The 12,481-nt window shown below is 37.2% G+C and overlaps 1 protein-coding gene across 4 annotated transcripts in view; it reads left to right on the forward strand.

The window, feature by feature from the left end:
- Nucleotides 1–12,481, forward strand: part of tspan9a (tetraspanin 9a) — a 217,080-nt gene that overhangs the window by 111,989 nt on the left and 92,610 nt on the right. The window contains exon 1 of one of the 4 annotated variants that reach the window (XM_046864448.1): nt 8,109–8,127. The exons of the other annotated variants lie outside the window; for them this stretch is intronic. The gene's annotated coding sequence lies outside the window, so the exon portion shown is untranslated. Of the gene's footprint in view, nt 1–8,108; nt 8,128–12,481 lie in introns of those variants that run through there. 4 annotated transcript variants of the gene reach the window in all.

The raw sequence follows: 12,481 nt of genomic DNA on the forward strand, positions 1-12,481 counted from the left end.
TTTTGAATCTACTACTAATATAACATATTTGTCAAAATGCAAAGCATCTACCATGAAATGTTTTATATTTAATATGCAAAACAAATAAGACTATTTTACCACCTTTCTATTCTGTTAGTGACCGATATCCCACTGATCATGGCTGTCTCATTCGCAAAGTTTGTTTTAAAATGTATATTTTCAAAAAACATTTTAGCTACCCTGGTGAGTGTGAGGAAATTGAGGAGCCTGGTGGCTGGAATGAGAGAAGACAAAGGTTTTTTTGTTAGTTTTTTAAAATAATAACAGAAAGAAAACAATATCAGATTTAATAGAACACACACACACACACACCCACACACACACACACACACACACACACACACACACACACAAACACAGGCTCAGCAGGACACTGTCTGAGAGAGGTTTATTCAATCAGCTCAGCTCGGCACAGATACTGTGGCTTTTAGCCATGAGCATGTCATCGTTAATCACACACAGGTGAAGCCACAAATTCATTACCTATTCATTCTCTGCGATTTCTCCACCCATTCACAGCTCATGCCTAATCACGTTCTTAGTGCCACACTTTAAAAAAATATATAATTTTTGTTGTTCTTTTTAATGCTACTTAGTCCATGTTTAATAAAATACAAGTATTACATCTGGGTGCGTTACATTTAAATAGATCACAAGGTCATGGAAAACATACTGCATGCTTTACAGTAATGAAACTGTTAATTAATCCACAGTGGTATTTTTAACACCTATTCATTAAATCAGTCTACAATCTTATTTATTTATTCAGCTTCTGCCGATTACAAATGCATACTTGCTTTTCTTTTCTTTTCTACTGAAGTATTTGGCAGACCTTATAATGAAACAAACAGATGATGCAACTTTAAACATACTGAACAATTGGGAGATGTTGATTGTTCCCCAGATGACTCAGCTGACTTACTGTGCACATCAGAGAAGCAAACTAATAAATGTTTGTGATAGAAGTGCAAGTATAACTTATTTACTGTTGATACCAGGCATAACATGTGTTCGTGTCATTAGGAAACAGATCTTTGTAACGACTAAACAGTGTGTCGAAGGCGAGTTGTTTTCTGAGACAGTGTGACGATTAGTGAGAACGAGGACTCTCACTCACTGGAATGATCCTTCTGTCAAACTTCACATATTGCAAGCTTCAATTCAGTTACAAGCATTTTCCCATTAGGCATACACACAGGGCTTACATAACCTCCAACACTGAAGTTTAGATTGTGCACACATACATAGACACTGTTACTTTCCATGTGAGAACCTTCTATTGGCGTAATTAAGAATTCAGCGAAGCGAATTCAGCGAAGCGTAACCTCAACCTCAGTAACTAAAAATGTTTTTTACACTTTTAGAGAGAGAGAGAGAGAGAGAGAGAGAGAGAGAGAGAGAGAGAGCAACCCAGAAATATCTTTAATTTGCTAAATACATTTTAATGCCTTAAATGTTATGTTGAATTACACAAAAAAAACCCTGATCTCTAAAATGTCATTCACTAATGAGCAAATTGTATAACATATCTGTTATAGTAACTCACACATCACCTAATTTATTAGCAATGTCGACATAACGCACGGAAATAAACAAGCTAGAACTTTTTCACACAGTCCCAGTTTGCTCCGACGTCAGGTAGATATCTGATAGAAGGAAACGGGACAGAGATCAGAATCACCTTTTTTCCACGTTTCATGCTGCCATTTTTAAACACTTTAATCTTGTTCATCTCAGGTCTGAATAACCTTAATGTAATCTCTGTAATGTAAAAATCACCAAAAAAGACCAGGTCATCAGGTACTGTAGGAAACAAAAAAGAATCACCAGAACCAGAGTCATTGGTCCTCAGTTGCCAAGTTATCTTGGTCAAGGTGGTGGCAGACCCATGGCCTTTCACAGGAACAGTGGTTGTGAGGTGGGAATGCACTCTGGCTGAGATAAGGTAGCATCACAGGTCACCACACACACACACACACACACACACACACACACACACACACACACACACACACACACACACACCTAGGGGGAATTTTGCATCATTTATCTACCCAGTGGCATGTTTTTTGGAGGTGGAAGGAAACTGGAGAACCTGTAGCAAACCCACACAGACATAAGCAGAATATAAACAACATCACAGAAAATAAACTGAAGGATCGAAATGTAAACCCTGGAGCTTTAGAGATACAGAACCATTATACTTCCCAAGTAAGGACAGTCATTATATAAAATGTCTGACCCTAACAGAATGTAGAAGCAATGTTGTTGAGTAACTGATTCGACTCCCCCCTATTTAAATTTTTTTTTTTTAATGTTTGGGACTTTTTCTTTCCTGAGGCATCAGTAGATATACTACTTCAGGAAGTACACTGCACCATCACAGCTGCACTTTCATCACATTTCGGAGAATTGGCAGTGGCCTCTCTCGTTCAGACTCTGTTTTTGCAGGCTGTGTGTGTGTGTGTCGGGTATATTTTGTTTTTTAGTGGGTGATCAAATGTCTCTACACAGATAGGAATTTGTGTCAGTTTTGACCTTGTGGTTACATTGTGCCGGTCCACACGAGATAAACAGCTTTTTTTGTTCGAAAACTGCTGCTGTTACTGTATTTTAAAATCCCATTTGGTTACAATGAGATTAAGGTTAGGTTTAGATTTAGGTGTAGACGTTAAAATAAGCAGCTGCATTAATAAATAAATCAGTGGATGGTTCTCACAAGGTGGTTGGACAAATATATGCCTCTGTGTGTGTGTGTGTGTGTGTGTGTGTGTGTGTGTGTGTGTGTGAAGAGGGTTGATAGGGAATAGTGAGGTGTAAATGTTGCCTAGAGCATCTGCTCTGTGACAGTTCAGTCTTTGGCTCTAGTGGAGCAGAACAGAAAAGACATGTTCCATAACAACTCATTCACGCACACCTTTTTCTCCTTCTCATCTCTCACGTTTCTCTGTTTAACAAAGAAAAGTGCGAAAGTGATTCTCAGATCAAAACACACAGGAACCATCACTGAGTGTCTTCGATTTCCAAACAGCCTGATTTAAGTCTATCAAAGTTGTGTGTTGATGCTGCAGTTCCTGAGCTTGGTGTCTCTTCTTATGCGTTCAGTAAAAGCTGCTTCCCTGAAGCAGGCTGCTGTCAAGCAATCGTGTCCCTGCAACAGCTGCTCTTGACAAAGCCAATAAATCACTCTCTTAACCCAGCAATGGGAGTAAAGCTGTGCTGCACCTCGGCCCTGCTTTTACACTGCTGGATCTTAGGACAAGGACAGAGATTTGCTGGCTTTTACTCAACATTGTTCCTCCGATTTTGCTTCGATTTTGCTTAAAGCTAATGCAATAGGGACATTTTGTGTTTGCATAGCTTACTTTGTCTACTTTTTCACCCGTTTTCTACTTTATTAGATTGATTGCCTTTGTTAATGTTTTTTATCTTCCTTAAATTGAGTTTAAGAAATACAGCAAGACACCACAACTGATATTTTTTAAATAATGGATTTGGCAAATAGTTTTTGTTGGTTAATTGCTGGAAGGCCTTTTCGTATTGAAATGTTACAATTATTTATGCAAATGAGGCTACTTCTTATTAAATATATGCAAATTTCCATACTTATTCAAACCAGACTATGGATAATATTACAGTTAAAAGACTTAGAAAACAGCTAGTTGGAAAATTATTACTTCATATAACCTAAACACCATTTTAAGCATAAAATCTAACATAAACCCAACAAAAATGTTTGTATAATATCTCACTAAATGGCAATAGGAATTCAAATATTCATGACTGAATTACATTTAGAAATAGCTTATTATCCCACATACAAATAATGATTTAGAAGAAATAATTGTAAATAATTCATTACTTCACGTGTTTCAATTAAGTAAGTGTGGTTTATAAAAGACAATTGCACTCATCGTCCACTTTGATAGGAACTCCTAAGGGTATTTACATGCATGTTCATGCAGTTATCTGATCAGCTAATTAAATAGCAGCAGAGCAATGCATAAAATCTAAATGTTATTGGTGTGAATTTTTATCATGGCATGGATATTAATACCAGATGGGCAGGTCTAAGAAATTGCAGAAAATGGGGAATTTCCTGGGAATTTCACACTCTTTACCCAATTCGAAATATTTATTGTTGACGTGTCAAAGTCCGTTTTGTGTAGAAAACCCTGTTGCGTTATATAGTGACATTGGGTGTCTTGAAAGGTGCCCAAAATTAAAATGTATTATAATTATTTATTGTATTCAGCCTACTGACATCCCCTTGTTTTTCCAGGCTGTCAAACACATACAAATGTCATCTCTTCTTAGGTAAACGTGTGCATTTAGTAGCAGAGATGAATCACCGTGCCCTGCAGTAGATAGTTATACCAGGGATGTGAGTAGCAATTCAATAATTAAGCAAATTACATGTTGCTTCTACGCTAAGTACTTTCCAGCAATTACTCAAGATAAACTCTCTGGTTGTTCTGGAGGTCTCATACTGATTTTTCATTCATTTAACCATTTATATTTAATGAAACACAATAGCAAGTGTGGTTTCCGTGTGTCTTCTCACAGATTGCCTGCTGTTTTGCCTCATACAGGAGATTGGGTCTCAACTCACAGTGCTCTGTGTTGTCAGCAGTCTTCACAGAGAATTCATTCAGTCAGGGTTGTGCTTCAAATCCTTCATCCAAAGTGTCCCAATTTTTTTTTATTTAGTGATATAATAAAATATGAATAGCTGTGTCAATAAACTAGACAAAAGTCATGCCAGAATGGATAATGCCAGCAACTCAGTACTCACCAACACTATCTCTGTGACCTTTAGCTAATTCTGCCTGTTTGAGTTTGTACTTTTCTCACCGAGTTCACATACATACAAAACATTCATAGGCATCTCAGGTCCTCTGTGCTTGTGACTCAGACTTGGCCTTTGTGTCAGATAAAGTAATTATTAAATATCATCCTGTCACCTTTCAGCTCACAGGATAAGAAAGTCCTGTCACCATGATGAGTGGACTGTCTGGTATAATTAGATACTATGCAAGAGATGAAAATTAAAGCATATGCATGCTAAAAACAAAATCCACAACTAAATGAAACAAGGTTGGATATTGTTTCTATTTCTATATGGCTGTAAATTTTACTAGTGTCTTCATGGCATTTATTAAATTCATGTAGCACACACCTAGGCATAGATTATCTCTCACTTATAGCATCAAAATGAAAGATACTCAGTTCTGATTTGGCCAGCACATACAGTACACTTTATTGCCAAACGTCTGTGGGCACCTGGGCTTTAAACCCATTTGTGCTTTTTAAACATTTTATTCTTTAGTAGTCCCTCATTTTCTCATCATAATAGCCTTTACACTTCTGGGAAGGCTGTTGGGACTCATTCAGCCAGAAGAGCATTATTAAGGTCAAGCTCTGATCTTTTTCAATGAGGCCTGAGGTGCAGTCTGTTTGCCAATTCATCCCGAAGGTGTCCAACGAGGTTGAGGTCAGGGCTCTGTGCAGGCCGCTTAAGTTCTTTCATATCAACTTTGGCAAACTATGTCTTCATGGTACTCACTTTGTGCCCAGTATCAAACTGGAATATTTGAGCCAATTGGCTCCAATGAAGGGAAAGTGTAATGCTAAAGTGTACAAACAAACCTATACAATTTTGTGCTTTAAATATTGTGGCAGTAGAAGATCCACATATACGTGTGATCAGGTTTTCACAACCCTTTCGGCTGTGTATTATATGTGCATTAAGTCTTGTCTTTTAAATAAATCACTGTGTCCAATTTAGTGTAAATCGAATCTAGCGATAACAAAGAGAATAAATTATGGTTTATTTATATTTGCTTGTTGCCTTTACTATCATGCTGCTCAACACCAAGAAGAACAGAACTCATGCATTTTAACATCAGTTGTAATTTGCTTAGAGAACAGAAAATGCGAGGGGAATGAGGCAGCAAGTCTGGCGCTAAAATCCTTGCAGCCATTTCATCCATACTACATAACCCTCAATCTGTCAGTGATAAAGTTGAAAAAAAAATCACCCTTTGGCAATAATAACAAAGAATATGCTGAATCCTCAGTGGAAACATTGGATTTAATTCTCATAAACTTTTGGCTTACTCAAAGCTCCAAAAGCAACAATATAAAATATATGTTTAGATATCGATATAAAAAAGCGGTGTATGAAATCACTGCGGTTGAAAGCCTGTAGCCAAAATCAGAATATTGATATTAATATTCTCTCTATTTATATTAGATGTTCTTAGACGTTTGTCTTAAGATTGCATGAGATAATATAAATGTCAGTATTGCACATGATTGCATAGGAAGAGTAATATTTTATCCTTGTATTGGGTTTGTGTGTAATGTAGTAATGTGTTCTCAATTAGAAGTTTGGATGCGCTTGGTTGTCTGTATTGAATTGTCTGGTGACAAAGACTCAGACTGTATTGACACAATATATAGTGCACAATATTACAATAGAAATCCATATGTATTCGTCCTGTAATTAATATCAGTAACTGGCTGGGCTAAAATGTACATATTCAACTTTATCTGATTTTTTTTCTTTCACAGGATTAATGGATTAATCTGAAGCTGTTACAGTATATTTACAAATGTCTCTAAATGTATAATACAATATGTGCCATACTATAATATACTATACTATACTACACTATACTATTCTAGATTAGACTATACTATACTATACTATACTATACTATACTATACTATACTATACTATACTATACTATACTAGATTAGACTATACTATACTATACTAGATTAGACTAGACTATACTATACTATACTATACTATACTAGATTAGACTATACTATACTATACTATACTATACTATACTATACTAGATTAGACTATACTATACTATACTAGATTAGACTAGACTATACTATACTATACTAGATTAGACTATACTATACTATACTAGACTATACTATACTATACTAGATTAGACTGTACTATACTATACTATACTAGATTAGACTAGACTATACTATACTATACTAGACTATACTAGATTAGACTATAATATACTATACTATACTAGATTAGACTATACTATACTATACTATACTTTACTAGATTAGACTATACTATACTATATTAGGCTAGACTATACTATACTACACTATACTTCACTAGATTATACTACACTATACTATACTTTACTAGATTATACTAGACTAGACTAGACTAGGCTATGCTATACTAGACTAGACTATACTAGACTAGACTATACTAAATTAGACTATACTATAGTAGACTAGACTATACTAGACATACTATACTGGACTGTACTATACTAGACTATACTATAGTTTTTATATACTATTTTCTATTCTAGCATTTTCTATTCTATTGTTTTGCTACCTTGCACTGATTATATTGGCTGTTTAATCATAACAGGAAGTTTGAGTAGCCTGCTATTTTTACACACTTCACTTCCAAGTCCACAACACGTTGTATCTCCTTCAGATTCATCTTTATCAGATTTAGTTGTGAAGTTTGGCTGCTCTTTTTGGCATAGTGAAAATAGTTGCAATGATAGCAGTTCCATAAATATGTGCTTATGGTCATTTACTGAACCGAACTCCACCTGCTTTCGTTTTTGCCTTTGTGAGTGGCTATTTGGGTTTGTAGGCAGTAATTTTATCATGGACAGCAAGTTAGAATAAAGAGCAAACGTAAAATTCTGCCTGCAACTGGGCAAATCTTCTGCTTCAAAAGCGGAAGAACATCGCTGTAGGACTACAAGAGATCAGGAAGACCTTCAACGAGCTCAACCCCCTTAAAAAAGAATAAATAAACTTGTACATGATGATCACCGGAGAACAATCCACATGATCTCACTTCCGCACCCACCCTTTTTTTCAAAATGTTTAAATTTGGCTCCTGCGGACTTTGCTTTCTTCCCTAAGATATAGATCCGGTTTAAAGGTCATCGTTTTGACACCACTGCGTAGATCCAACGCGAAAAACAGAAGGTGCTTGACACGCTGCAATAAAAGACTTCCCGGACACATTCCAGAAGTGGCAGGAACGCTGGGAGCACTATATTGCTGTGCAAGGGGACTATTTTGAAGGTGATAGTGTCTTATCGTAGCTAAATAAAATACTTTCTTGTGAACAGAGCTAGTCGCAAAACCTTTTGATACAACCTCATATATTGACAAAAGTAGTTGTAAACCTGAATCGAATGTGCTTTTTGTACAAATTATTTCACAATTAACTCCCATTTTTACTGTTATTGTATAACCTCCACTCTTGTTCCACTAGATTTTGAAGAGTGGTTGTGTTGATTTTTGCTTATCCAGACACATTTCTTTGCTTATTCAGCCAGATTTATTTATTTATTTATGGAAGGGGGTGGTGTTCCTCTGGGACTGTGGAGTAAATATCTAGTTATCTAGCTATCGGACTGTTTAATAATAAAAGAAAACCTAGGCAGATCACAGATATAGAAGGGTCTTGCATTCAACAGGGCAGCTGAACACATACACACCCACACACACGCACACACATGCACACCCATGCACACACACAAACACCTGTGGATCATCAGTAATAACCTACAGCAGACATCCTGGAGCCAGGGCCTCTGCATCATGGATGCCTAAAAGTGCAAAAATGGATTAGTGAATGACTTTACAGCAAATCTGCTCCTATACCCCCAATACACACACACACGCACACATGCACACAAACACACCACACACATACACAGACTTTTTACATTTTCTGTGAAACAGGTGCCACAAATAGATGTGGCTGTCAGCTCTTGTACCATGCTGCTCTGCATTCATCTAGTGTGGACAGACTTTTTAGAAAGTATTTACAGCAATCTGTAACATCAGCTGTAACCATACACTCTATTTTATTTATATGTTAAATGTGGCTCAGTAGGGAGTGGCAGGACATGTTTTCTCCAAATTGAAGGTCAGTGTGGGAAGATGAGTTGGACGTTGTACAGAAATCTTGTGGGCAAGGTGGGAGAAGGCATCTTATTTCGAGTGGTTAGGATGGGGCATCCTATTCTTCATTCCAGCATCACTAGGAAACTGTATATCACACACACACACTCACACACACACACACACACACACACACACACACACACACACACACACACGCACACACACACACACACACACACACACACACACACACACACACACACACACATACTTGCACCCTGCACTGCTTATGTGATGGGTCATTTTTGGAGCTGTAGAATATTTAACCCGCACCCTTAAAGTCCACTTAAAGCTGACAGATTTGTCTAGTTTTTGGCTAGCTTCTCGCATAGTCCCCAACAAAAAAGAATACATAAGGGGTCTGCTTTTTGTGCATGTTAGCAGAAACTGATGCTAGAACCAGATTTCATTATTAAGGTCTGCCACATACCATCACACCCAGAGCTATGAGTGGAACAATCAAAGCGCAGCAAAGGCCAGGCTGGAAGGTATGCATGTTTCTTTCATAAGGCAGGTTGATGATTTTTACACATGCTAGGCAGATCTTGCAATGTGGGGCGATGATGCTATTTCTGAGCTGTAGATCATTTTGAGTGAGAAGCCATAGCCTGAAGTGTTATTTAAAATAGATGACGTGTCAAAGTGCACTTGCATATTTTCCTTCCTTTGTCCAAGCTGTTCTCTGAGGGATTTGTGATGATTTCATTAATCTGTGTATTAAACACAGCATGTGTGAGTAAAACTACTTAAAGAGTACAAGACTTTGTGAATTTTCTATGACGGTATTCCAAAGATTAATATTTAATTAACTTAACACTCTGACAGACTACTGGGTACTGATTTATAAATGATGACCAAAATGTCTTAAACATAGAACTATTACTGTGTATAAATGTTGGTTCTACAGTGTTAGTAGGGATATTACTCTTCCTGACACAATGATATACAAGGTCCATGCTCTAGACAATTCTCCATTTCTCACAGACTTTGAAACGCTTCCTCTATGCCCACCATTTCTGGCACCACTTGCTGGGTTTTCATAGGGATAGATTAGGCCATTGGCCAGTTTTTATATCCGCGCTTGGTTTGCTTCCTGGATCCGATGGGATCCACAATGGTCTAATCCAAATGGAAGGTACCTAGGGTGCTTTAACAGGGTCCGCTGCCTCTTTCCTCTTGACTCCACACCATCTGTACTCCAGTAGCCTGGGCCATACTTCGAAAACTCAGCCAAGCAGGATCATAGGCCGAATGCCAGGACCTTAGCCTGTGTCTGTGCATCACACTGTCTGCTTGAATCTCTGTATCTCACAGGGAGCCTCGAGCCAGCTGGTGTGTTCAGGATCACTGTTGTTCCTTTGAGGTTAATTTCTTACTGATTATCACCAAGGGCTGACAAGGCTTCTGTGTGCATTAAGGGTTGACTGTAAAATGAACTCTAATAGAGGAATTCAATTTTTTTGTGGTGTTGTAAAAATTTCATATATGTTATTCGAATGTAATAAATGTACACATTTACAGTATAATGTGTATATAATGTTATAATATATTACATATATTATAATATGTTTCTGCAGCCTTTATACTAAGATGGGTTGAGCTTTGTTATGAGGTCTGTGTCACAAATTACAGTAAGCAGTGCTGGACAAAGTAAACAAACAATGTACTTGAGTGAAAGTAGAGATACAGTAGGTAAACTATTATTGCCGTAAAAGTGCTACCTTGAGTAAAAGTACAAAAGTATTTGCCTTCAAATGTACTTAAGTCACCAAAGTACTATGATCTTTTATGGCTATAATGTCTTATTATCACAAGATAAGCACAAGACTCTTTGCTTAATCAACTCAGTTTATGTGAAAAGACCAATGACGGGCGGTCAGGGCCAGCAAAGCCTTTTCTGCTGGCCTAAACATTATCAGAAGCACCGAACTACATTTACAACCTTAATTCTAATATTTGTTCCAAAAAATTATATTAATTTATTCCCAACAGTTTATTCTCTTCATTTCGTAGCGTTTCTTTAGGCTGCACTGCTTCCAGTATGTGTATGTGGATGTTAGATTTTTTGTCCAATCAGATTTCACCCTCTATGTGCTGCCATGTCAATCTAATCTGCCCAGGGCCTGCAAAGTTAATACTGGTGACTCTTTGGCCATAGAGAATATTAGAAATGGGTCTGTTTCTTTAACCAATCAGATTTCATATTCGCCTCAAAGAATAGCGTCCTCATTTTTCCGTCCTCTGATTGGTTGGTGTCCTCTGTTATAGTTCGACTGGCAAAATACGTGTGTAGTTTTGCACACATTAATAAATCTGAGTTAGACTTTTTTATGCCTACGGAGGAAGAGAAATTGATTTGGTTTCGGACATACTTAAAAATACATTTTGAAGAAAAGCTAGACATCGTGAGGAGAGGCTGGCCAACCTCGAAGCTAGCTAGCGTGTCTCAGCCCGGGAAAGGGTTTGTTCACCACTTCCAGACCAGTGAATACGAGCGGTACCACTGGATTACAGCCTCTGAGGAGCGGTGCAAATTATGGGTATGCAACTCTGGTAAGTAGGTTGAATTTTATTTACATTTTTAATGTTTTTTCTCGTGTTATTAGACAAATATTGATTCTGAAATGCTCCAGATGATGTAGGTGCACAGTTGTGGTTATAGTGTAGAGGGTCCATATGTGAAATGCCTCTCTCTCTGTAATGCCACACGTTGTTATATTGCGTTTTTGTATAGTATTGATGGTTTCTATAACTACGATTTGATAGTGATGGTATTAAGAGGTGGATTGTAAGTCCTCACTGAAGGCCCAGGTACCAAATGCACAGCTCGCTGCTGGAAAAGATTAATGTTACTCTTAACACACCAATCTGTTCATTGAATGATATTAATAAGTCAACACTGATTGGTATCTATTTGAAATGATTATGAGCCCAAACCTTCAGGAGTCAGGAGTTTTTTTCGTTAATGTATTACTCTTAAAATGCTCTGCTTATTGTTGAACTGACACTGAACTGTATGTTCATGCTAAGTAGATACCGCCAAGTGGCAACCAAAACAAGTTCAAAACAGAGCGCCTGCTTTAATCTGATTGGTGGCCTGCTGCGTGCTTGACAATTTACGTTTTTATCCACTCATAATTAAAAAGGAACGACTGATTTTGTAAAATATAGTCGAGTAAAAAATAAGATTTTTCACTTTGAAATGTATTGAAGTTAAAGTAATAGTCTCCCTAAATGGAAATACTTAAGTAAAGTCTAGATGTTAATTGTATTAATGCAATTGAAGGGACATGAACAAGTACATGAATTAAATGGTTGCGGTAACTACCGTATTTTCTGGACTATAAGCCACTACTTTTTTCCCACGGTTTGAACCCCGCGGCTTACACAACGAAGCGGCTTATTTATGGATTTTTCCTGGGTTTTTCCCGGTTTCACAAACTTCAATCCAAAAAACTGAGCC

This window comes from Silurus meridionalis, chromosome 13 (assembly GCF_014805685.1).
Source record: "Silurus meridionalis isolate SWU-2019-XX chromosome 13, ASM1480568v1, whole genome shotgun sequence".
NCBI lineage: Eukaryota > Metazoa > Chordata > Actinopteri > Siluriformes > Siluridae > Silurus > Silurus meridionalis.